This window comes from Equus przewalskii, chromosome X (assembly GCF_037783145.1).
Source record: "Equus przewalskii isolate Varuska chromosome X, EquPr2, whole genome shotgun sequence".
NCBI lineage: Eukaryota > Metazoa > Chordata > Mammalia > Perissodactyla > Equidae > Equus > Equus przewalskii.
The window spans coordinates 62,806,777-62,833,206 of NC_091863.1; the positions used below are offsets into that span (position 1 = coordinate 62,806,777).

The 26,430-nt window shown below is 35.1% G+C and overlaps 1 pseudogene; it reads left to right on the forward strand.

The window, feature by feature from the left end:
- LOC103563654 (sodium/hydrogen exchanger 2-like) overlaps positions 1–26,430 on the forward strand; it is an 84,263-nt pseudogene that overhangs the window by 35,675 nt on the left and 22,158 nt on the right.

Below are 26,430 nucleotides of genomic sequence, written 5' to 3' on the forward strand. Positions count from 1 at the left end.
AAACACCCAGAAAAATAACAAAATGGCAATAAGTACATACTTATCAGTAGCTACTTTAAATGTCAATGGACTAACTGCTCCAATCAAAGTACATAGAGTGGCTGAATGGGTAAAGAAACAAGACCCATATATATGTTGCATAGAAGAGACACAGTTTAGACCTACAGACTCTCACAAACTGAAAGTGAAAGGATGGAAAAAGTACTCCATGCAAGTGGCAGTGGAAAAAAAGCTGGGATATCAATACTTTTATCAGATGAAATAAACATTAAAACAAAAACTGTACCAAGAGACTGATGCTGAGACCAGCTAGGCAGCCAGCTGAAGGGGTGGATGAAATTAATATAGAGAACACAACCTTTATTATTCAATGGGTCAGGGGACCATGAGCCTCAAGGACTGAGGTGAGGTCCCTCAGATCACCACATATTTATTTGTGGGTAAAGAATCACAAGCAATTACAATAGCAGAAACTCATGCCTGCAAGGACACGCAGACCAGAGTCCAAAGGTTCTATTCTTCATCCCCTGAAGCACACCAGCCCATCCCAGGTCATTCCCTTGGGGAGTATCTTAAGGACACTCAGCAAGGTATACAGGCAGTGTTCTGTTCCTGCAAGGGCCCAGCATTCCTAAGTCCCTTGCCTTCATGCCCGATAATATATTTCCCTCTGGCCTGAGACTCCAAAGCACAAGCAATATGGTATAATGATTATGAGAATCAGCAGATCACATATCCCCCCAGTCACCCATTTGGAATTTATTTTTTCTTAGGCTTAAAGCCTAGCAAGAATGCTGCTATGATCTCCTTCAGCAAGAGACAAAGAAGGGAACTACATAGTGTTAAGTGGAACAATCCAACAAGAGGATATGACACTTGTAAATATCTGTGTACCCAAGATAAGAGCATCAAAATATATAAAGCAATTATTAACAAACAAAAAGAGAAACTGAAAGTAACATAATAATAGTAGGGGACTTTAACATTCCACTTACATCAATGAATAAATCATCCAAACAGATGATCAATAAGAAAACATTGGCCTTAAATGACACATTAGATCAGATGGACTTAGAAGATATATACAGAACATTCCATTCACAAACCATCAGAATATACATTCTTTTCAAGTGCACATGGAACACTCTCCAGGATAGGTCACATATTAGGCCACAAAGCAAGTCTCAATAAATTTAAGAAGATTGAAATAATACCAAGCATATTTTGTGACCACAATGGTATGAAACTAGAAATCAACTACAAGAAGAAAACCGGAAAAACCACAAATAAGTGGAGATTGGAGACAATGCTACAGAACAACTATTAGGTCAATGAAGAAATCAAAGGAGGAATAAAATAATACTTTAGGACAAATGAAAATGAAAATCGGACATGTGAAAATTTATGGGGTACAGGAAAAGCAGTGCTAAGGGGGAATTTTATAGTAAAACAGGACTAGCTCAAAAACCAAGAAAAGTCACAAATAAACGATCTGACAGTGCACCTAAAAGAACTAGAATAAAGAATAAACAAAGCCCAAAATCAGTAGAATAAAGGAAATAATAAAAATCAGAGTGGAAATAAATGAAATAGAGACTACAGAAAAAAAGAAAGAATCAATGAAAATAAGAGATCGTTCTTTGAAAAGATAAACAAAATAGACAAACTGTTAGCTAGACTCACCAAGAAAAAAAAAGAGAAGGTTCAAATCAATAAAATCAGAAATGAAAGAGGAGAAATTACAATGAGCACCTCAGAAATACAAAGGATTATAAGAGAATACTAGAAAAAACTATATGCCAGCAAATTGGGTAATCTAGAAGAAATGGATAAATTCTTAGAATCATACAACCTTCTAGAACTGAATTAAGAAGAAAGAGAGAGTTTGAATAGACTAATCACCAGTAAGGATATTGAAACAGTAATCAAAAACCTCCAGGACCAGAGGGCTTCCCAAGTGAATTCTTCCAAACATTCAAAGAAGACTTACTATGTATCCTTCCAAAGCTCTTCCAAAAAACTGAAGAGGAGGGGAACCTTCCTAACTCATTCTACAAAGCCAACATTACCCTGACACTGAAACCAGACAAGGGCAACACAAAAAAAGAAAATTACAGGCTAACATCACTGATGAACACAGATGCAAAAGTTATCCACAAAATATTAGCAAATTAGATAGAATATATTAAAAAGATCATACACCATGATCAAGTGTGATTTATTCCAGGGATGCAGAGATGCTTCATCATCCACAAGTCAATCGATGTGACACATGACATTAGGAAAATGAAGAATAAAAATCACATGATCATAACAAAAGTTATAGAGAAAGCATTCAACAAAATACAACATTCAATTATGGTAAAAAATCTGAACAAAATGGGTATGAAAGGAAACTACCTCAACATAATAAAGGTCATATATGACAAACCCACAGCTAATATCATATTCAATGTTAAAAAAGTGAAAGATATTGAATTAAGAACAGAAATCAGACAAGGATACTCACTTTCACCACTTTTATTTAACATACTGTTGGAAGTTCTAGCCAGAGCAATCAAGCAATAAAAAGAGATAAAAAGGATCCAAATTGGAAAAGAAGAAGTAAAACTGTCACTATTTGCAGATGACATGATTTTATATACAGAAAACCATAAGGAATCCACAAGGAAACTATTCGAAACAATAAACGAATACAATAAAGTTGCAAGGTAAAAAATCAACCTTCAAAGATCAGTTGCATTTCTATACACTAAAAATGAACTAGCATGAAGAGAAATCAATAATACAATTCCATGTACTATTTCAAAAAATGAATAAAATACCTAGGAATAAATATAACCGAGGAGGTGAAAGACTTATACACCGAAAAATATAAGACATTATTGAAAGAAACTGAAGAAAATATAAAGAAATGGAAAGATATTTCATACTCACGGATTGGAAGAATAAACATATTTAAGATGTCCATGCTTCCTAAAGCAATCTACAGATTCAATGTAATCTCTATCAAAGTCTCGATGACATTTTTTGCAGAAATAGAACAGAGAATCCTAAAATTTACATGGAGCACCAAAAAACCCTGAATAGCCAAAACAACCCTGAGAAAAAAGGACAAACTTAGCAAAGTTAGCGATATAACAATTTCTAGTTTCAAAGTAAACTACAAAGCTCTGGTAATCAAAATAGCATAGTACTGTCGGAAAAACAGACACAGATCAATGGAAGAGAATGAAGAGCCCAGAAATAAAAACACACATCTATGGACAGGTAATCTTTGATAAAGGAACCAAAAACATATGATGGAGAAAGAAAAGTGTTTTCAATAAATTGTGTTGGGAAAACTGAACAGCCACATACAAAAGAATGAAAGTAGACCATTATATTATCTTACACCATACACAAAAATTAACTCAAAATGGAGTAAAGACTTGATTGTAAGAGGAGAAATCATAAAAATTCTAGAAGAAAATATAGACAGTATGTTCTTCAACACCAGTCTTAGCTATATCTTTTTGAATACCATCTCTCACCAAGCAAAGGAAACAAAATAAAAAAGAAACAAATGGAACTACATCAAATTAAAAAGCTTCTGCATAGTAAATGAAACTATCAACAAAACAAAAAGGCAACTTAACAATTGGGACAAGATATTTGCAAACCATATATCAGATAAGGGGTTAATATCCAAAATATGTAAAGAACTCATACATCTCAACAACAAAGAAACAACCAAATTGAAAATGGGCAAAAGATCTGAACAGACATTTCCCTAAAGAACATATACAGATGGCCAATAATTACATGAAAAGATGTTCAACATCACTAATTATTACAGAAATGCAAATCAAAACTACAATGAGATATCAACTTATACCTATCAGAATGGCTATAACTAGCAAGACAAGAAATAAGAAGTATTGGAAAGGATGTGGAGAAGTGGAACCCTCATACCCTGCTGGTAGGAATGCAAACTAGTGCAGCCACTGTGGAAAACAGTATGGAGATTCCTCGAAAAATTAAGAATAGAACTACTGTATGATCTAGCTATACCACCCCTGGGTATTTATCCAAGGGACACAAAAGCACAAATGTGTAAAGACAGATGCACCCATATGTTCATTGTAGCACTATTCACAATAGCTAAGACTTGGAACCAATCTAAGTACCTATCAATGGATGAATGAATATAGAAGATGTGGTATATATACACAATGGAATGCTACTCAGCTATAAAAAAAGATGAAACCTTGCTGTTTCCAACAACATGGATGGACCTTGAAGGTAGTACAGTAAGTGAAACAATTGAGGTGGAGAATGTCAAATATCATATGATTTCACTCATAAGTAGAAGATAGAAAAAATCAACAACAAACAAACACATAGATACATAGATTAGACTGGTGGTTATCAGAGGAAAGTGGGGAGAGTGAAAGGGGTAATATGATAAATGTATATGGTGATGGATGGTAATTTGTCCTTGGATGGTGAACATGATGTAGCCTACATAGAAATTGAAATATAACAATGTACACTTGAAATTTATATAATGTTATAAACCACTGTTACCTCAATAAAAAAGATGCACAGTTAAAAGCAAAGGCTTCCAAATGCAAAAATAGCCTTATTGAAAGCTTCCTTTCAAAAATTAATGAAAAATTAAGATATAAGAGATATCTCAAAGAAAACACTATACAAAAGAATGTTAACTTAATGGCTTTACAGAAACTCCCATATCTACCTTCAAAGGAGGGCCCCTGTATGGGCTCCTTTGAGTGTAAATGAGACTCTAAGAGATTTTTTAGTAAACTATACTATAATCCATATACCAGAAACAAAATTTGTATTTGACTATTGTTTTGTAACTAGTGAGCTTTATACTTACTTGACTCACGGCAGTAATTTTAAAACACTTGTGGAGAGTGATGTCAGCATCATGGCAGAGTTGCCTGTTCCCTTAGGCTCTCCCCTTAAGATAAAATGAAAAGGACATTCACTAACCAACAGAAGACATCCATACAACTCAACATATGCCTGAGAAATCCACGCAGCCCTACATCTGAGGGTGGGGGTACTGGATCTCCTGGGAAACAGTAGAAGGAGGTAAGTGGATTTCCTCCCCCTCCCTAGTAACAGTAACCTAGGGCATGGGACCTCACACAGTAGCTGGTGTGCAACTCTAAGAAGAGATAGATGAAAAAGGAAAACCTCTACAGGAACGCTTTTGCTCTGAGTAGCTTCCCAGCCCAAATGAATGCTCACCAAGGCAGCTAAGTCACCATGGGGGCACTCTCACCAAGCCAAACAGCTCAGGTGGGCTGCTAGTGAGTGCAGAGTGGGAAAATTGGTGGGAAAGAAAGTGCTCCCTCCTCCCCATCCTGCCTGGTGCACCATCTTGGTCAGTCAGCCAGCACAAGGGATCCCCACCAGAGTGCATGCTCCAGCCTGTGTGAAGTAGCAGTGGCCAGACACAGAAGTCCCTATTGGCACAACTCCCAACAGATGGGCACAACTGCCATGGCCTGTGGTCAGCTCCGGAAACAGAGCTACCACCCCCCAAGTGGTGGCAGGTGGAATGTGTGACCTGATACTATGACTATGTGCCAGCAAAGGTTCACCCCACCAAACAGCATGAAGAAATACACCCAAGAACAGAAGGAAAACTATTGTCCAGATACCAACCCTGAAGTCTCAGACATTTACAATCAAAATGACAGAGAATTCAAAATAATTATCATAAATAACCTCAATAAGTTACAAGAAAACTCAGAAAGTTAAATGAACTCATGAATAAAATTAGTTAGCAGAGGGAATTCTTCACAAAAGATTAAAACTATTTTAAAAAACCCAAATGGAAATATTGGAGGTGAAGAAGACAATGGATGAGATAAAAAATATCTGGAATCCTTCAATAACAGAGCTCATATTATGGAGGACAGAATTAGTAATTTGGAGGATAGAAATATAGAAATGCTTCAAGTGGAGGAGAAAAGAAAACTAAGACTGAAAAACATGAACAAATTTCTAAGAAATATCCAACTCAATTAGGAAATGCAGCATAAGGGTTATAGGTGTTCTAGAGGGAGAAGAGGGGAGAAAGGAGCAGAGAGCTTGTTCAAAGAAATAATAGCTGAGAACTTCCCACACCTGGTGAAGAAGCTGGAATTAGATGTACATGCAGCTAAGAGAACAACTAATTACAACAATGTAAAAAGACCTTCTCCAAGGCATATATAAGTAAAATTGACAAAAGACAATGACAAAGAAAAAATATTAAGTGCAGCAAAGCAGAAGAAAATAACCTACAAAGGAACCCCTACCAGGCCTTCAGCAGATTTCTCAGCAAAAACCTAACAGGCTAGGAGAGAGTGGAATGATATATTCAAAACACTGAAAGACAAAAACTTTCAGCCAAGAATACTCTATCCAGCGAAACTATCCTTCAGATATGATAGAGAAATAAAAACTTTCCCAGACAAACAAAAGCTGAGGGAGTTCATCTCCACAAGATCTCTCTACAAGAAATGATCAAGAAGGCCCTCATGCCTGAAAAAAAAAAAAATAGAAAGGGTTTACAAAGGGTTTACAATTATAACATTAAAGATAACAGGAATGAAATCATCAAAAAGAACTAAAATCACTTCATTATTATCACAAACTCACAATACAAAATGGAAAAAGTTATGACAACAATAACTCAGACAGGGAAGAGGTAGGGATAGACCCTGCTTAGACTCAGGAGATAGGAAGTTCAGAAAATGGACTATCTCATCTATGAGATCTTTTATACAAACTTCACGGAAATCGCTAAACAAAAAAAAGAACAGAAATGCAAATGATAAATAAAGAGTAACTGAGAATACCATCATAGGAAATCACCAAACTGAATTGGCAGTAAGAAACACACGGGACAAGAAACAAGAGAAATAAAGAACAACCAGAAAACAAGAGGTAAAATGGCAGTATTAAGTCCTCATGCATCACTGATCACTCTAAATGTAAATGAATTGAATTCTCCAATAAAAACATAGAGTGGCTGGATGGATTAAAAAGCAAGACACAACAATATACTGTCTCTGGGAAACGTATCTCACTCTAAAGACAAACAGAGTCTCAGAGTGAAGGGCTAATGGCAAACAAAGGAAAACAGCTTTTGCCATACTTATATCAGACAAAGTAGACTTCAAGGTAAAAAAAGCAAAGAGAGACAAATAGGTGCAGTATACAATGATAAATGGGACACTCCACTAAAAGGATATACACTTATAAATATATATGCACCTAACGCAGGAGCACTAAAGTACATAAAGCAACTATTAACAGACATAAATGAGCAACTAAAAGCAGTAGAATAATCGTAGGAGACCTCAACACCCCACTTACATGAATGGATAGATCATTGATACAGAAAGTCAACAAGGAAATAGTGTAATTAAACAAAAAACTAGACCAGATGGACTTAACATATATATTTAGAACACTCCATTCAAAAACATCAGGATACACATTCTTCTCAAGCACACATGGAACATTTTCAAAGATAGACCATATGTTGGAAAACAAGGCAAGCCTCAAAAATTTAAAGAAGATTGAAATCATATCAAACTTATTTTCCAACCATAATATATATGAAACTAGAAATCTATGCAGGAAAAAAGCTTGGAAAATGACAAATATGTGCAGACTAAACGAAGTGCTACTGAACAACCAATGGATCAAAAAGAAATTAAAGAAGAAATAAAAAAATATCTGGAGACAAATGAAAATGAAAATACATCATGCTAACTCATATGAAATGCAGCAAATGTGGTCTTAAGAAGGAAATTCACTGCCATACGGGCCCATCTTAACAAACAAGAAAAATCTCAAATAAATAATCTTAAACTACACCTAACAGAACTAGAAAAAGAAGAACAAACAAAGCCCAAAGTCAGCAGAAGGAGAGAAATAATAAAAAATGGAGCAGAAATAAATGAAATAGGAACTAAAAAGACATAGAAAGGATCAATGAAACTAAGAGTTGGTTCTTTGAGGAGATAAACAAAATTAACAAACCCTTAGCCAAACTCACTAAGAAAAAAGAGAGAAGGCTCAAATGAGTAAAATTATAAATGAAAGAGGAGAAATTATAACAGATACCACAGAAATACAAAGGATTGTAAGAGAATACTATGAAAAACTATAATGTCAACAAATTGGACAGTCTAGAAGAAATGGATAAATACTTAGATTCATGCAACCTCCCAAGACTGAATCAAGAAGAAATAGACAATCTGAATAGACCAATCACAAGTAAAGAGATTGAAACATAAACCTAAAACCTCCTAAAAAATGAAAGCCCAGGACCAGATAGCTTCACTGGAGAATACTACAAAACAGTCAAAGAGGATTTAATACCTATCCTTCTCAAACTATTCCAAAAAGTTGAAGAAGTTGGAATACTTTTAAAACATTCTAGGAGGCCAATATCACCCTGATCCCAAAGCCAGCCAACAACAGCACAAAGAAGGAAACTTACAGGCCAATATTGCTGATGAGCATAGATGCAAAAATCAACAAAATTTTGGCAAACTGTATACAGTAATACATTAAAAGGATCATACACTGTGATCAAGTGAGACATACCAGGGACTCAGGAATGGTTCAGTTTTGGCAAATCAATCAATGTGATACACCACATTAACAAAATGAGGAATAAAGGTCACATAATTATCTCAATAGATGCAAAGAAGCATTCAACAAGATCAAACATCTATTTATGGTAAAAAATTCTCAACAAAATGCATATAGAATGAAAGTTCATCAAAATAATAAGTGACATCTATAACAAACCCACAGCCAACATCATACTCAATGGTGAAAAACTAAAAGCCATCCCTATGAGAACAGGAACAAGGCAAGTGAGCCCACTCTCACCACTTTTATTCAACGTAGTACTGGAAATGTTAGCCAGAGGAATTAAGCAAGAAAAAGAAATAAAAGTTACCCAAATTGGAAAGGGAGAAGTGAAGCTCTTGCATTTTGCAGACAACATGATTCTATGTGTAGAAAAACTTAAATAATCCATCAGAAAACTGTTAGAAATAACAACTACAGCAAAGTTGCAGGGTAGAAAATCAGTTGGATTTCTATACTCTAACAACAAACTATCAGAAAGAGAACTCAAGAATACAATACCGTTTAGAATCACAAGAATCACAAGAAAAAGAATAAAATATCTAGGAATAAATTTAACAAAGGATGTAGAAGACCTGTAAAATGAAACATATGACATTGTTGAAAGAAATTGATGATGACATAAAGAAATGAAAAGATATTCCATGCACATGGATTGGAGGAATAAACATCACTAAAATGTTCATATTACCTAAAGCAATTTACAGGTTTGATGCAACACCAACCGGGTTCCCAAAGATATTCTTCATAGAAATAGAACAAAGAATCCTAAGATTCATGTGGAGTGACAAAGATCCTGAATAGCTAAAGCAATCCTGAGAAAAAAAAACAAAGCTGGAGGCATTGCAATCCCTGACTTCAAAATATACTACAAGGTATAGTAACCAAAACAGCATGGTACTGGTACAAAAATAGAAACACAGATCGATGAAACAGAATTGAAGGGCCAGAAATAAAACCATACATTTACAGAGAGCTAATCTTTGACAAAGGAGCAAAGAACATTCAGTGGAGAAAGGAAATTCTGTTCAATAAATGGTGTTTTGGAAAAATGAACAGCTGTATGCAAAACAATGAAAGTAGGCCATTATCTTATGCCATACACAAAAAATTAATGCAGCGTGTATTAAAGACTTGAAGGTAATACGTGAAACCATAAAATTCCTAGAAGAAAATATAGGCAATACAATCTTTGACTTCAGTCTTAGAAGCATCTTTTCAAATACCATGTCTACTCAGGCAAGGGAAACAAAAGAAAAAGTAAACAAATGGGTCTATATCCGACTAAAGACCTTCTGAAAGGCAAAGGAAACCAGAAACAAAATGAAAACACAACCCACCAACTAGAAGAAAATGTTTGCAGATCGTATATCCAACCAGACGTTAATCTGTAAAATATATAAAGAACTCATACAACTCAACAACAAAAAAACAAAAAATCACATCAAAAAATGGGAAGAGGATATGAACCGACATTTTTTCCAAAGAAGATATACAGATGGCTAACAGGCACATGCAAAGGTGTTCAACATTATTAATCGTTAGGGAAACACAAAAATTACCAAGACAAAAATTAAGAAACGTTGGAGAAGATGTAGAGTAAAGGGAACCCTCATACACTGCTGGTGGGAATGCAAACTGGGTGCAGCCACTATGGAAAACACTATGGAGATTTCTCAAAAAATTAAAAATAGAAATACCATATAATCCAGCTATCCCAATACTGGGCATTTATCCAAAGAAGTTGAAATCAACAATTCAAAGAGACTTATGCACCCCTTGTTCATTATAGCCTTATTCACAGTAGGCAAGACAGGGAAGCAACACAAGTGCCCATCAGCTGATGAATGGATAAAGAAGATGTGGTATGTATACACAATGGAATACTACTGAGACACACACACACAAAAAACAAATCATGCCATTTGCAACAACATGGATGGATCTTGTGGGCATTATGTTAGGTGAAATAAGCCAGATAAAGACAAACATCACATGATTTCACTTATATGTAGAAGATAAACACATGGACAAAGAGAACAGATTAGTGGCTACCAGAGGGGAAAAGAATTGCGGTGGGCATAAGTGTTAAAGGGGCACATGCATATGGTGACTGAAAAATAACAATGTACAGCCGACATTCACAATGTTATAATCTATTATGATCTCAAAAAAATAATAAAGAATAAACAAAAGAACTCCCAAAAAAGCACTAGCTATGTGGTCTCTATGTATGTGCGTCTATATAAGTATGCTACAGATATGATATTTTTTTAGCCCCAGATGGTATAATTTCTTAAAGAATCCTATTTAATTGGTTTAAAGTAAGTGCTCATATAAATTATTTCAAAATATAATACAAATTAATGCAAATGAATATCAGGATCATGTGACATAGTAAAATATTCTATATAAAATCCAATTTGTTTGTTATCTTTAGAGTTATAAGCATTAAATATAAAACTTTTGTTCTACCCAGGCTTACCAAAGCCAAACAAATTCATGTTATCTCTTTTGCAAAATTTTGGCAGGAAAAATTGATGGCTGACCTTGTCTTATGTCTAATTTTTGTAGGTAATCTAACTATAATTATTGGGAACAAGTAAACTAAATAGATATAATTAAGATTAAGGGGGTTTTAGGTGAAAATTTTAGTCCAATGTACTTAAATATAACTTCAAAAGTTTTTGGTAACATGAAACCATAGAGTTTTGCTAAATTAAATTTAATGATAGAAGTCTATTGATTATCTAGAACATTTCCAAATAAGATAAAATATTACTTACTAAACACAAGTTTATCTAATTTTGGCTTCTTATCACAGAAAAATTTAAAATATTTGAGTTTAATAAACATGTTTTCTGCCATGCTGAGAATTTTCTATGAGAAAGCACATGTTTTTAGAAAGTATTTTTTAAGTCTGACAAGTCACAGAATGCTAATATAAAGACAGCTCATAATTTGTTACTTCCTAGCTTTCACTAAAGATTAAGATTTCTAGAGGTTGATAATTCTAATTATTATATATCACTAAAGCTCCTAAAATGAGGGAAATATCTCTCTATACAAGGAAAGTAAGATGTATGTTTTCCGTAAAAAAGGTATAAGAAATGGAGATATTTTTGTTTGTTTTATTAAGAAAGTAAATTTGTCCTAAGATACTAAGAAGGAAGGAAAGCATGGGACAAGTTCTGAATGTAATAAAGAAAGTTATAGAAGCTTTGTGGAAGATGAGCCATGGGAAAACAGTTTTATGCATGGTCAAATTGGCGGATTAAAATAAATTTAATTAAATAAATTTTAGTATCGAAAGTAAGCTGGCGCAAAATTAGAATTAGGTTTTCTCTCACTTAAAAGGATAATTTTCTTGAACTTTTAGTCTGCTATTGATAAAGAGATTATGAAAAGATTTTTTTTACCTTTGAGTAAAAGAGGGAGGGACTTTATGTTTTATCAAAATAAATTTCCTGTATTGTTTTTATCAGGTCTTTAAGCACAAGGGCTAAGGTTCTTCTTAGAACTATTTAAATTTTTGTATTTCCTTGAAAATCTTTAATTGTCACCATGGTTAAATGGACAGCTAGGCGTTGTTTCACAGTGACCTATGATCCTATTTGATCAAGTGTTCTAAAACCTTTTGATATTTTTGACAAACTTCCCCAAATTCAAATTCAAAATAAAGTCTTTCTTTTGACCTGAAAGCAACTTGGAGAATTTCTAACAGCCCCCTAGGACTTTTCAAATAATATTCTCTTTTCTTATATAAAGGAAAATCTTAAAATAATTAGATTTATTTGGTAAACTATATGGGGAAACTTTGTCAAATAAGCAATGCTAAGCCTCCTTTATAGATATCCTTTCATGCATATATGTTATTAATGTAAACGTTTCAAAAATTATATGAAATTTTTAATATGTACTGGTATAATGTTATCACATAATTCTAGTTATTATTTTAAAATGTTATATGTCACCAAAATAACCAAGTTTCCATCTCAATTGCATTATTATGTTGTCTTTTGTCACCTATAGATAGTTATTTTGATGCTTTTGCAAATATATTTTATCTTCAGAGATTCTGGGAAAGGACTTTGACACTTACTCAAGAATACTGGTTTCTGATAAACTTTCAGATAAGAAAATTGAACTGGGTAAGAAATTACAGAATTCTAACAGAGACACAGATGAGTTTCAAAAAAAAAGAAACTAACAAAAGATTAGGAATAAATATTAGTTACATAGGACTACATGAACCAAGGATGATGCTCTAAAGTTTTGTTTTTCCAGATTTAAATAATCTTTTCTTTTAAGCTATCAACAATTTGGTAGTATATATCTTTCCAAATAAGCGTGAAACATCTACTTTTTCTCCCTACCTGATCCCTCCAGAATTCAGAAACTCTGAGTATTCTTTTTTTAAAAATTGTTTTATTGAGGTCCTACTGGTTTAAAACATTGTGTAATTTCAGTGGAACTTTATTATATGTCACTTTCTATATAGACTGCATCTTGCTCACCCCCAATAGTCTAGTTTTTATCAGTCACTATATATATGTGCCATTTACCCCTTTTGCCTTCCCTCCCACCCCATTCTCCCTTTGTAACCACTAATCTGTTCTCCTCATCCATGAGTTTGTTTTCTTCCAAATATAAGCAAAATCATACTGTGCTTGTCTTTGTTTCTTTGGCTTATTGGCTTAACATAATACCCTCGAGATCTACCCATGTTGTTGAAAATGGGAAGATTTAGTCTTTTTTTATGGCTCAAAAGCTTTCCGTTGTGTGTATATACCACATCTTCTTTATTCCTTCATCAATTGATGGGTACTTGGGTTGCTTCCACATCTTGGCTATTGTGAATAATGCTGCAATTAACATAGGGGTGCATAAGTCTCTTCGAGTTGTTGATTTCAACTTCTTTGGATAAATAACCAGTAGTGGGATAGCTGGATTATATGGTATTTCTATTTTTAATTTTTTGAGAAATATCCATACTGTTTTCCCTATGGCTGCACCCAGTTTGCATTCCCACCAGTAGTGTATGAGGGTTACCTTACACCACATCCTTTTCAACTTTTATTTTTTGTCTCGTTAATTATAGCCATTCTGATGGGTGTAAGGTGATATCTCATTGTAGTTTTGATTTGCGTTTCCCTAATAATTAGTGATGCGTTCATTTTATCATGTGTCTGTAGGCCATCTGTCTATCTTCTTTGGAAAAATATCTGTTCATATCATCTGCCAACTTTTTGATGATAGTTTTTGGCTTTTTTGTTGTTGTTGAGTTGTATGAATCTTTATATATTTTGTACTTCAATCCCTTGTTGGATATATGATTTGCAAATATCTTCTCCCAGTTGGTGCTTTGTATTTTTGTTTTGTTCATGGTTTCCTTTGCCTTGCATAACTTTTTAGTCTGATGTAGCCCCATTTATTTGTTTCTTCTTTTGTTTCCCTTGCCTGAGTAGATATGATATTCGAAAATATATTGCTAACACTGATGTCAAAGGGTGTACTGCCTGTACTTTCTTCTAGGAGTTTCATAGTTTCAGGTCTTACATTCAAGTCTTTAAACCATTTAGAGTTAATTTTTGTATATGGTGTAAGTTAATGGTCTGCTTTCATTCTTTTGCATGTGGCTGTTCAGTTTTCCCAAGACCATTTATTGAAGAGACTTTCCTTTCTCCATTGTATGTTCTTGGCTCCTTTGTCAAAGGTTAGCTATCCATGGATGTGTGGTTTTATTTCTAGGCTCTCAATTCTGTTCCGTTGATCTGTGTGTCTGTTCTTGTGCCAGTACCATGCTGTTTTGCTTACTATAGCTTTGTAGTATATTTTGAAGTCAGGGATTGTCATGGACCCAATGCTGTTCTTTTTTCTCAGGATTACTTTGGCTATTTGGGGTCTTTTGTTGTCCTATATAAATTTTAGGTCCTTTGTTCGATTTCTCTGAAGAATGCTATTACGATTCTGATTGAGATTGCATTGAATATGTAGATTGCGATAGGTAGTATGGACATTTTGACTATGTTTATTCTTCCAATCCATGAGCATGGAATACCTTTCTGTTTCTTCATGTCTTGTATTTCTTTCAATATTATTATGCTTTTTAGTGAATATGTCTGTCACCTCCTTGGTTAAATTTATTCCTAGACATTTTATCCTTTTTGTTGCGATTGTAAATGGGGTTATATTCTTGACTTCTCTTTCTGCTAGTTTATTAGTTTATAGAAATGAAACTGATTTTTGTATGTTGATTTTGTACCCTTTAACTCTTCTGTAGTTATTGATTACTTCTAATAGTTTTATGGTGGATTCTTTAGAGTTTTCTATATGCAGAATCATGTCATCCACAAACAGTGAGAGTTTCACTTCTTCCTTTCTGTTTTGAATCACTTTCATTTCTTTTTCTTGCCTAATTGCTCTGGCAACAGCCTCCAGCACTATGTTGAATATGAGTGGTGAGAGTGGGCACCCTTGTCTTGTTACTATTCTCAGTGGGATGGCTTTCAATTTTTCCCCTTTAAGTATGATGTTTGCTGTGGTTTTGTCATATATAGCCTTTATTATTGAGGTCCTTTCCTTCTATACCCTTTTTTTTTTATCATAAATCGATGTTGGATCTTGTCAAATCCTTTCTCTGCATCTACTGAAAAGATCATGTGATTTTTATTCTTCATTTTGTTAATGTGGTGTATCATGTTGATTGATTTGTAGATGTTGAACCTTTCCTGCATCCCTAGTATAAATCCCACTTGATCATAGTGTATGATTCTTTTAATGTACTTCTGTATTCGATTTGCTAATATTTTGTTAAGCATTTCTGCATCTGTGTTCATCAGTGATATTGGCCTTTAATTTTCCTTTTTCTGTGTTGTCCTGGTGTGGGTTTAGTATCAGGTTAATGTTGGCCTTGTACAATGATTTTGGGAGTGTCTCATCTTCTTCAATTTTTTGGAATAGTTTAAGAAATGTAGGTGTTAAATCTTTGATGGTTTGGTAGAATTCTCCAGAGAAGCCATCTGGTCCAGGACTTTTGTTTTTGGGGGATGCTTTTGAATACTGTTTCAACCTCTTTACTTGTGATTGGTCTATTCAGATTATCTATTTCATCTTGATTCAGTTTTGGGAGGTTGTATCATTCTAAGAATTTATCTATTTCTTCTAGGTTATCCAATTTGTTGATGTATAGTTTTTCATAGTATTTCCTTATAATCCTTCATGGTATCCATTGAAATTTCTCCTCTTTTATTTTTAATTTTTATTTATTTGAGCCTTCTCTCTCTTTTTCTTAGTGAGTCTAGGCAAGGATTTGTCAATTTTGTTTGTTTTCTCAAAGAACCAGCTCTTAGTTTCCTTGATCCTTTCTATTTTTTTTTTATTCTTGATTTCATTTATTTCTGCTGTAATTTTTATTATTTCTCTCCTTCTGACTTTGGGCTTTGTTTGTTCTTTTTCTAGTTCTGTTAGGTGTAGTTTAAGATTACTTATTTGAAATTTTCCTTTCTCATTGAGGTAGGTCTGTATTGGTATAATTTTCCCTCTTATTACTGCTTTGCTGCTCCCATAAGAGTTGGAATGTTTTGTTTTCATTTTCATTTGTCACCATGTATTTTTTTATTTCTCTTTTAATTTCTTATTGATCCAATGGTTGTTTAGTAGCATGTTGTTTTGTCTTCACATATTTGTGACTTTCCCAGCATTTTTTGTGTAGTTGATTTCTAGTTTTGTAGCATTGTGGTCAAAAAGATGCTTGATAAGATTTCAATAATTTTAAATTCATTGAGGGTTTCATTGTTTCCCAACATCTATTCTGTCTTTGAGAATGCTCCATTTGCACTTGAGAAGAATGGGTGCTCCACTGCTTTTGTATGGAATGTTCTCTATATATCTATTAAGTCCATCTGGTCTAATGTTTCATTTATGTTCACTGTTTCCTTTTTGACTGTCTGTCTGTATGATCAGTTGATGTTAATGGGGTGTTGAGTGCTTCTAGTGTTATTCTGTTGTTGACTATCTCCAACTAGGTCCGTTAATAGTCGCTTTGTATACTTTGGTGATCCTTTCTTAGGTGCGTATATATTCAAATATGTTATATCCTCTTGGTGGAATGCCCCTTTTATCATTATATACTGCCCCTCTTTGTCTCTCATTATCTTTTTAATCTTGAAGTTTGCTTTGTCTGATATATGTATGGCTACACCTACTTTCTTTTGGCTGCCATTTGGAGTATCATCTTCCATCCCTTCATGCTGAGCGTTTGTTTGGCTTTAGAGTTGGGATGTGGTTCTTTGGGGCAGCAGATTGTTGGTTCTTTCTTTTGAATCCATCCAGTCACTCTGTTTTCTTTGATTTGAGAATTCAATCCATTTATATTTAGAGTGATTATTGATAAATGAGGGCTTAATGTGCTCATTTTCTCTCTTGTTTTCTGTTTATCCTTTATAGCCATTTTTTCTTTTCTCATGTATTTCTGATTGCCAATTCATTTTGGCAATTTTCTGTAATGGTTTTCTCTTTATTTCTTATTCGTGGGTCTGGTCTTATTTTTTGTTCAGTGGTTACCATGAGGTTTGTATAAAAGTTCCCATAGATGAGATAGTCAATTTCTTTTTCATTGAAGTAACATTGGTTGATATCATTATATAAACTTCAGATGTACATCATTATATTTCAATTTATGTGTAGACTACACCATGTTCACCTCCCAAAGAGTAATTATAATACATCACCTTACACATGTGACTTATCACTACTTTTGCCCTCCTCCGTTCCCTCTTCCCCTCTGATCAGCACCAATCCAAACTCTGTCTCTATGTGTTTGATTATCGTTGTCTTTATCTTCTATTTATGAGTGGGACCATACATATTTGACTTTCTTCCTATGAAATATTTTGCTTAGCATAATACCCTCAAGGTCCATCCATGTTGTCACAAATGGCAATATTTCATCCTTTTTATGGCTGAGTAATATTCCATTGTGTATATATACCACATCTTCTTTATCCATTTGTCCTTTTATGGTCACCTAGGTTGCTTCCAAGCCTTGGCTATTGTGAATAATACTGCAATGAAAATAGGGGTGCGTGTATCTGTATGCATTTGTGTTTTCATGGTCTTTGGATAAATACCCAGCAGTGGAACAGCTGGATTGTATGGTAGATCGATTCTTAATTTTTTGAAGAATCTCCATACTGTTTCTCATAGTAGCTGCACCTGTTTGCACTCCCACCAACAGTGTATGAGACTTCCTTTTCTCCACATCTTCCCCAGCACTTGATATTTCCTGTCTTGTTAATTGTAGCCATTCTGATGGGCATGAGTGATATCTCATTGTAGTTTTGATTTGCGTTTCCCTGATAGTTAATGATGTTGAACACCTTTTGATGTGCCTATTGGCCATCTGCATATCTTCTTTGGAGAAATGTCTGTTCAGAACTTTTGTCCATTTATTAATTGGATTGTTAGCATTTTTGTTGTTGAGATGTATGACTTTATGTATTTTGGATATTAATCCCTATCAGATATATGGTTTGTTAGGTTGTTTTTTGTTTTTATTGATAATTTCCTTTGCTGTGAGCATTATAACTTGATGTAGCCCCATTTGTTTATTTTTTCTGTTGTTTCCCTTGCCTGGTCAAACATGCTACTTGAAAATATGCTCCTAAGAGCAATGTTGAAGAGCATTCTACCGATATTTTCTTCTAGAATTTTCATGGTTTCAGGTCTTACATTCAAGTCTTTAAGCCATCTTGAATTAATTTTTGTGTATAGTGTAAGATAATGATCTACCTCATTCTTTTGCATGTGACTGTTCAGTTTTCCCAACATCATTTATTGAATAGACTTTACTTTCTCCATTGTATGTTATTGGCTCTCGTGTTGAAAATTAGGGGTCCATGGATGTGTGGGTTTATTTCTGGGCTCTTGGTTCTGTTCCATTTATCCATGTGTCTGTTTTTGTTCCAGTAACATGCTGTTTTGATTACTATAGTTTTGTCATATATTTAGAAATCAGGGAGTTGATACCTACAGTTTTGTTCTTTTTTCTTAGGATTCCTTTGGCTATTTGGGGTCTTTTGTTGTTCCATACAAATTTTAGGGTTCTTTGCTCTATTTCTGTGAAAAATGTCTTTGGAATTTTGATAAAGATTGCATTGAATGTGTAATTTGCTTTAGGAAATATAGATATTTTATCTATGTTAATTATTCCAGTCCAAGAGCAAGGAATATTTTTCCGTTTCTTTGTGTCTTCTTCAATTTCTTCCAACAATGTTTTATGGTTTCCAGTGTACAGGTCTTTCATCTTTTTGATTAAATTTGTTCCAAAGTATTTTATTCTTTTTGTTGTAATTGTAAATTGGATTGTATTCTTAATTTCTCTTTATGCTTCTTGTTTGATATTGTATCTAAATGGAACTGATTTTTATATGTTGATTTTGTATCCTGTAACTTTTTTGTATTCATTTATTATTTCTAAAAGTTTTTTGGTGGATTCTTTAATATTTTCTATATATAAACTCATGTCTTCTGCAAATAGTGACAGTTTCACTTCTTCTTTTCCAACCTAGATCCCTTTTATTTCTTCTTCTTGTGTGATTGTTCTGGCTAGAACTTCTAACACTATGTTAAATCAGAGTTGTGAATGTGGGCTTCCTTGTCTTGTTCCTGTTCTTAGAGGGACATATTTCAGTTTTTCCCCATTGAGAATGATATTAGCTGTGGGTTTGTCATATATGGACTTAATTATGTTGAGTTATTTTCCTTCTATACCCATTTTTTCAGAGTTTTTATCATAAATAGATGCTGTATCTTGTCAAATGCTTTCCTTGCATCTGTTGAGATGATCATGTGATTTTTATTCTTTTTTGTTAATGTGGTGTACCACATTGATTGATTTGCAGATGTTGAACCATCCTTGCCTTCCTGGAATAAATTCCACTTGATCATGGTGCATGATCATGTTAATGTATTATTGTATTCTATTTGCTAGTATTTTTTTGAGGATTCTTGCATCAATGTTCATCAGATATTGGCATGTAATTTTATTTATTTTGAATTGCCCTTGTTTGGTTTTGGTATCAGGGTAATTTTGGCTTCATAGAATGTATTAGGAAGCTTCCCCTCTCTTCAATGTTTTGGAAGAGTTTGCTTATAGGTATTAAGTCTTCTTTGAATGTTTGGAAGACTTCACCAAGGGAGCTGTCTGGTCCTAGGAGATAGTCCATTTTCTATTTGCCTCTTATCTCCATTAGCCTAAGCAGGTACCATCTCTTTCCCCTTCCCCTCTGCTTTATTTTTGTTACAAGTTATTCTTTTTTTGTGCTGTGAATTTGTAATTCAATTGAAGTGTTTATAGTTATTTTTCATTATTTCCTTCTCTGTAACTTTTATGTTATTATTGTTTGCTAACCTATACTGATAGAGATCTGCAATTTTTAAATTTTTTTCTCTATTGATCTCCTCTCAAAGCTTGGTAAACCTTTGCCTTTTTGTTTCCTGTAGGAAGCCTCCCCTCATCATTTGTTCTAAGGTAGATCTAGTGGAAATGAATTCCCTTAGATTTTATGTGGGAAATGCTTTTATCTGGGAAATATTTATTTCTCCATCATATCTGAAGGATAGTTTCACTGGATGGAGTATTCTTGGCTGAAAAATTTTAGTGTTTCAGTATTTTGAGTGTATTATTCCATTCTTTCCTAGCCTGTAAGATTTCTGCTGAGAAATCCACTGAGAACCTGTTAAGGGTTCCTTTGTAGGCTATTTTCTTCTGCCTTGCTGCCCTTAATATTTTTTCTTTGTCATTGAATTTTGAAAATTTAAATATTATATGCTTTGGTGATGGCCTTTTGCATTGATGTAATTAGAAGTTCTATTGGCTTCACATACTTGTAAGTTCAGGTATTTCCCCAGGTTTGGGAAGTTCTCAGCTATTATATCTTTGAGCAAGCTCTCTGCTCCTTTCTCCTCATCTTCTCCCTCTGGAATACTTATAATATTCACGGTACTTTTCCTAATTGAGTTGGATATTTCTCCAAGAATTTCTTCATTTTTAAAATCGTAGATCTCTCTCCTCTTCCACCTGAAGCATTTCTATATTTCTATCTTTTAATTAATTACTTCTGTCCTCCATAAGGTCTGCTCCATTTTTTGTGGTTTCTGCAGTATGTTTTTATCTCATTAATTGCATTCTTCACATCTAGAACTTCTGTATTGCTTTTTTAAGTGTTTCAATCTCTTTGGTGAAATTTTCCTTCTTTTCATTAGTTTTTTTCCTGAAACTCATTGAACTGTCTTTCTATGTTTTCTTGTAACTCATTGAGTTTTTTTATGACAACTATTTTGAATTCTCTGTCACTTACATTGTAATCTTCTGTGACTTCAGTATTAGTTTTTGTCATTTTCCTTCTCTACTGCAGTTTTACTGTAGTTCTTCATGGTGTTTGATGAATTGATCCTCTGCTGGTGCATTTGTGGTAGTATCAAGTCACAGATTCCACCTGCCACCACTGGAGGAGCGGGAGCTATTTTCTGATCCCGCCCCCTCTGCTGGTAGTTGAGGCAGTAAGGCCACTCTGTGTTCTCATGAGTGGCCTCAGCTACTTGGTGCATTGTACTCACTCAAGTGGGGTCTCTGTCCATGCAGGTGGTCACAGCCAGGCCACTGTGCTTGGCAGGTGGGTCCTGTTCACAAAGGTGGGGCCACTGCACTCTGATGGAGGCTTCGACTGATCTGCTGTGCTAGGTGGGAGGGGTGGTTTCATGTTGGTAGGCAATGCTCTTGTGGGTGTGTCCAGATGAGCTGCTGTGCTTGGTGGGTGGGGAACCTTTCTGCAGGCTTAGCCACTGCCACCCAGTGGGGTGCATTCATGTAGGTGTGTCCACCTTGGTAGGTGGGTGGTCCCATGGGCCAGGCTACCACTCCAAAAGTGTTGGCATGCAGGTGGGCTGTCCCTGACTCCGCTCACAGTTATGCCAGCTCCTCTTTGAGGATCTGTGACCAGGATCACTGCCTCTGGGGAGGGGAAGGGGTCTGTTCACCTAGTTCTACTGCTTCCTGGGGATCCACTCCGTAAACCTTCAGATGTATAGCTGCATGGATCTCTCAGGCATTCCATTATGTTGTTTAGGGAATCCTCTGTTGGGTAATGAATGTTCATTTAGCTGTAACTTACAGAGGAGAGACAAAGGGAACTACTCACTCTGCCATGATACTGATGTCACCCGTATCTCAGTGAATATTCTTATTTTCACTTATATAAATAATCAGGCTAAGTTTTTAATATAAACAAATTAGTTTTACTGTGGTAATCTTCGGTAAAAAAATGAGAGTAATTGTGGAGAGGAAAATTATGCTACACTTGTGTAAATGTTGGACTTTTGTCCTATTAATTGTCTTTGAGGCTTTGTTATATACCCATAGACTGGAATTCCCTGGCCTATAGTATTGCCTTTGGTCTTGTTCACTGTTCCCAATGCCCTCTTTGGGAAACATGAACTCACCCCACATGGGATGATCACTGGAAAATCAGTTTCTGTTGGTGTACAACCTTCTGCTGATCCCTTGTTTTCTTATGCTAGTATGATCAGTTACTGTAAGTCTCTAATGTCCTATGCTTGAGCATATCATCAACAGGTTAAAGAAGCTTTCCCAGATTCCAGTTTAAAGGATCCTATTGATCACAGACTAGAGCCTGATGACTGGATATCTGGAAACATCAGAGGAAGGCAGCCCTTGAGCTCCATTGAAAAGGGCCTTATCAACTCCTTCAGATATCAGGAAATCCACTCTGCTATCAGACACTAAAATAAAGCTGACTCATAATAACAACTTCCAGGAAGAGAAGTAGCTGACATCTGTTGTAGACAGCTGTCCCAGGACCCTGGACCAAGCCTGTATATCCACTTCCATGACTGTTTAATATTACCATTGTCATATTGTCCAAATGTCACTTAAGATTTTTCTGACACTGTGTTTGGTTTTCCAATCCACATTGGAATGGACCCCTGATAACAATATCTTTTTACAGTGGGCTAATTCATTTGCTACACATGAAAATCAATCTAACTGTTAGATATGTGGGCAACTCCTCCTTTCCAGTTTATGTGGGTTACCTTGGTGGATTTCTCCTCTCCAGGGCACAGACTGGAATACTTTGAAACAATTTATTATTATGTCTCAAATATGGTTCTGCCTAACGATAAATAAGATACTGCCTGTATAACCCCATTCCTATTCCCCTTGTTCATGCTTTCCAGATCTTTTTAGTTGGTTACCCTCAGGTCTGGGTTCACTTTTAAGATTGGGTCTCTGGGTCCTATCATTATTTTTGGTTTTAAGACTAAGCATCTGGTTGTTCCTTAAAATAATTCTGGCTTGCTTCCACAAATGCTCCTGGAAAATCCTGCCCAAATCTTGATGACTCAACATTGTCAGACTCTCCATGTGATCATCACTGAAACCTCCATGAACTTCCACTCTGAGACCTTCACTGATCTATAACAGGTACCTGGCTGGACCCCTTCCCTGCATGGCCCAAGTTATTCGATTGTATAATTGAGTCTCATTAAGCTCTTGAGTCCCGCTGTGGGGTTAGATGGACCTGAGACAGGCAGAGGCTACCTTGGCATCGAAATGGGACAAACGCCAAATTAATCATCAATGCTGGCTGTGGCAGGTTTTGATCAAAAGAGGTAAACGTGGAATTAAAATAAAAGATAGAGGATCCCTAAAAGAGAAAGACAAGGTGCACTCTGTGTGGCTAACCAGGATCTAAAATAAAACAGAGTCAAGCGTCCATGCCAGGACGGAGAAAAAAGCAACAACTTGTATCAGTTTCAACTGAGCATTTCGTCTTGATGGATGGCCAAACACCTGATAGAGCTGATTTAGAAGACCAGTATCTGTAGGGGAACCAATGAATCAGAGGGCTTTCAAATCAATCCCTGTGGTCTATGGTCTTTGCTTTTATAAGCTCTACCCTCCCCCACCATCTTTGGAGTGTACTTTTGATTTGTTTTAAAAACTGCATCTCCCCAGTTTGCAAATTATACGAGCAATAAAGCTTTCCTAACTAAATTCAGACATTTTTGCTGACACTTCCAAGAAATGGAAAAGCAAAACATCATGTTGATTGAACGTGTCACACTTGAACAGCATTAACTATCATTCGCTCAAATGAAATATCTTATACATATGTGAGATATATATCAAGGTGGTTAAGAGCATGCACTCTGGAGACAGATTGATTAGATTCAATCCCAGCTCTGCTACTTCCTCGCCAAGTGATCCTGAGAAAGTTATTTAACTTCTCTAGGCCTCATTCACCTGTAACACAGAGAAAGTAACAGTGCCTACCTCATAAAGCCAATCTGAGAATTAATTGAAATAAAACACTTAGACAATATTCTCATCACAAAATAAGCACTTAAGAAATGTTAGCTACACTTAAGTATATATATGTATATGCATATTTTAACTTCATCTGTAGGTCAAAAAAAGTACAAGGATTAAGCTTTTCAAATGGCATTTTTAAGTCATTAACTGTCTTAAATCAATGTGCCTCTAACTGAATTCCGTGGATTTAGTTTGACTGGAGCAATCCCAGAGGGTCTGAAGTAACTTTAAGGAAAACTGTCAATTAATTATTACTGATATTAAATGAGCTTAAGGTGAATCAAAAAGAGCCTTTTTTCAAGGCTCTTTTTGTGAGTCCGGGTTAACTAGACCTCAAATATTTTTTTCCAGTAATTTTATTGACATCACAATGGTTTATAACATTGTGTAATTTTGGGTGTACATTATTCTTTATTAATTTCTGAATAGACTTCATTGTGCTCACCCCTGGTAGTCTAGTTTTTGTCCATCACCATGCATATGTGCCACTTTACCCCTTTTGCCCACCCTCCAACCCCCTCCGCCTCTGGTAACCACTGATCTGTTCTCTTTATCCATGTATTTATTATCTTCCACATCTGAGTGAAATCATGCAGTATTTGTCTTTGTATGGTTTATTTCACTTAACATCATACCCTCAAAATCCGTCCATGTTGTTTCAAATGGGATGATTTTGTCTTTTTTATTGCTCAGTAGTATTCCGTTGTATATATATACATATATATGCCACATCTTCTTTATCTATTCATCCGTAGAAGGGCACTTGGGTTGCTTCCACATCTTAGCTATTGTAAATAATGCTGCCATGAACATCGGGGTGCATAAATCTTTTGGGATCATTGATTTCAAGTTCTCTGGATAAATATTCAGCAGTGGGATAGCTGGATTGTATGGTATTTCTATTTTTATCTTTTAAGAAATCTCCATACTGTTTTCCATACTAACCAAAGCTGAAATTTTAATCTAGTTCCTTTCAGATTACTGCTTTACCTCCTTTGGGTTTTACATGTGGTAATCCTCTGGCCATTTTCAGAGTAGAATTCCGGGGTAGATTAGTCTAAACTAAGGATTAGCAACCTATGGTTTTTATGCCCTGAGCGCCATCGTACAAGATTTAGAATTGTTTGTTTAGTCTGGGCTGTTTGGTCCTGAGAAAAACTGAGGATTTAACAAAGTTGACCCATATCCTCAGTCTGAACCCCAGATTTCTAGTTCAGAATTCTCACTCGTATGGCTTTTAATGTAAGTCATTTTTTGGGAGTTTTTCATTCTGAAAAGGTTACACTAGAGGTGGAAGAACTTCTGTCTTCTCTGAAATGAGTGCAGCTATGTGGATGGCAATCACCCTCCCCCACATCTCTAGTAGAGAATATTTTTAAAATAATTTAGTGTGAGTTGCCAACATATTGTTGCTCATCTCATATACAATGTTCTCTCCCCTACCCTGCTCCCTCCTCCCAGTTGTGAGGAAAATATCTAAATATCTGACCCTTGAAAGAGTTAAGAATAGGAAGAAAGTCTTGCAGGTCAGAAACCATTTTGATGGGTTGAAAGGTGCAATGAAATACCCTTGAGGAAGGCTTGGAAAGAATTATTAAACAAGACTATAAAAACATAATTTTGAAAGCATAGCGAATAGAATAAAACAGTAAAAACCTACCCAAGCATCAAAAAATGCTTTATTAATAACACTATTGTGCTTTAGAGGCTACAAGGATGTATTTCTGCCTCTTAGTGATTTGCTGCAAACTAATGATTGCAATCTGTCAGTGCAAACTTGTTTAAGGAGGACAGATTAGACAATGTTAAAGACGATAAAGAAGGCAGGTGGTTCTCAGCACACAACAGGACCTAGAAAATGGTGTTTATTTTGAAAGCTAAGCATTTGATTGTCTTAGAAATGTTATTGTATAAATTCTGGGGAAGTGGCGTGTTTTTCATATTCTGGAGCAGAGTAAGGCACCTTGAGTAACAGAAATCCTGATTTGGTCTTCAAGAACATTCATGTGATCACTTTTCCTTAAAGTCAAATGCAAGTATTACTCTTACACAGTTTTTCCTTCCTTAGAATTATTGCCTATGCTATGAGCATGAAATACTATGTGGAAGCTAACATTTCTCAGAAATCCCATACCACTATCAATTACTTCACGAAGATGTGGAGTAGTGTTAGTGACACTCTTGTCTTCATCTTCTTGGTGTTTCTACGATTGGAACGAACCATGAGTGGTGTTGGCCTTACATTTGTTTCATTGCCACTTTTCTGTCTTATTTGGAGAGCATTAGGTATGATGAATATTTTTGTTTACGTAAAATATGTCAACTGAACTTGAGATTGCATTAGGAGCAAGCAATTT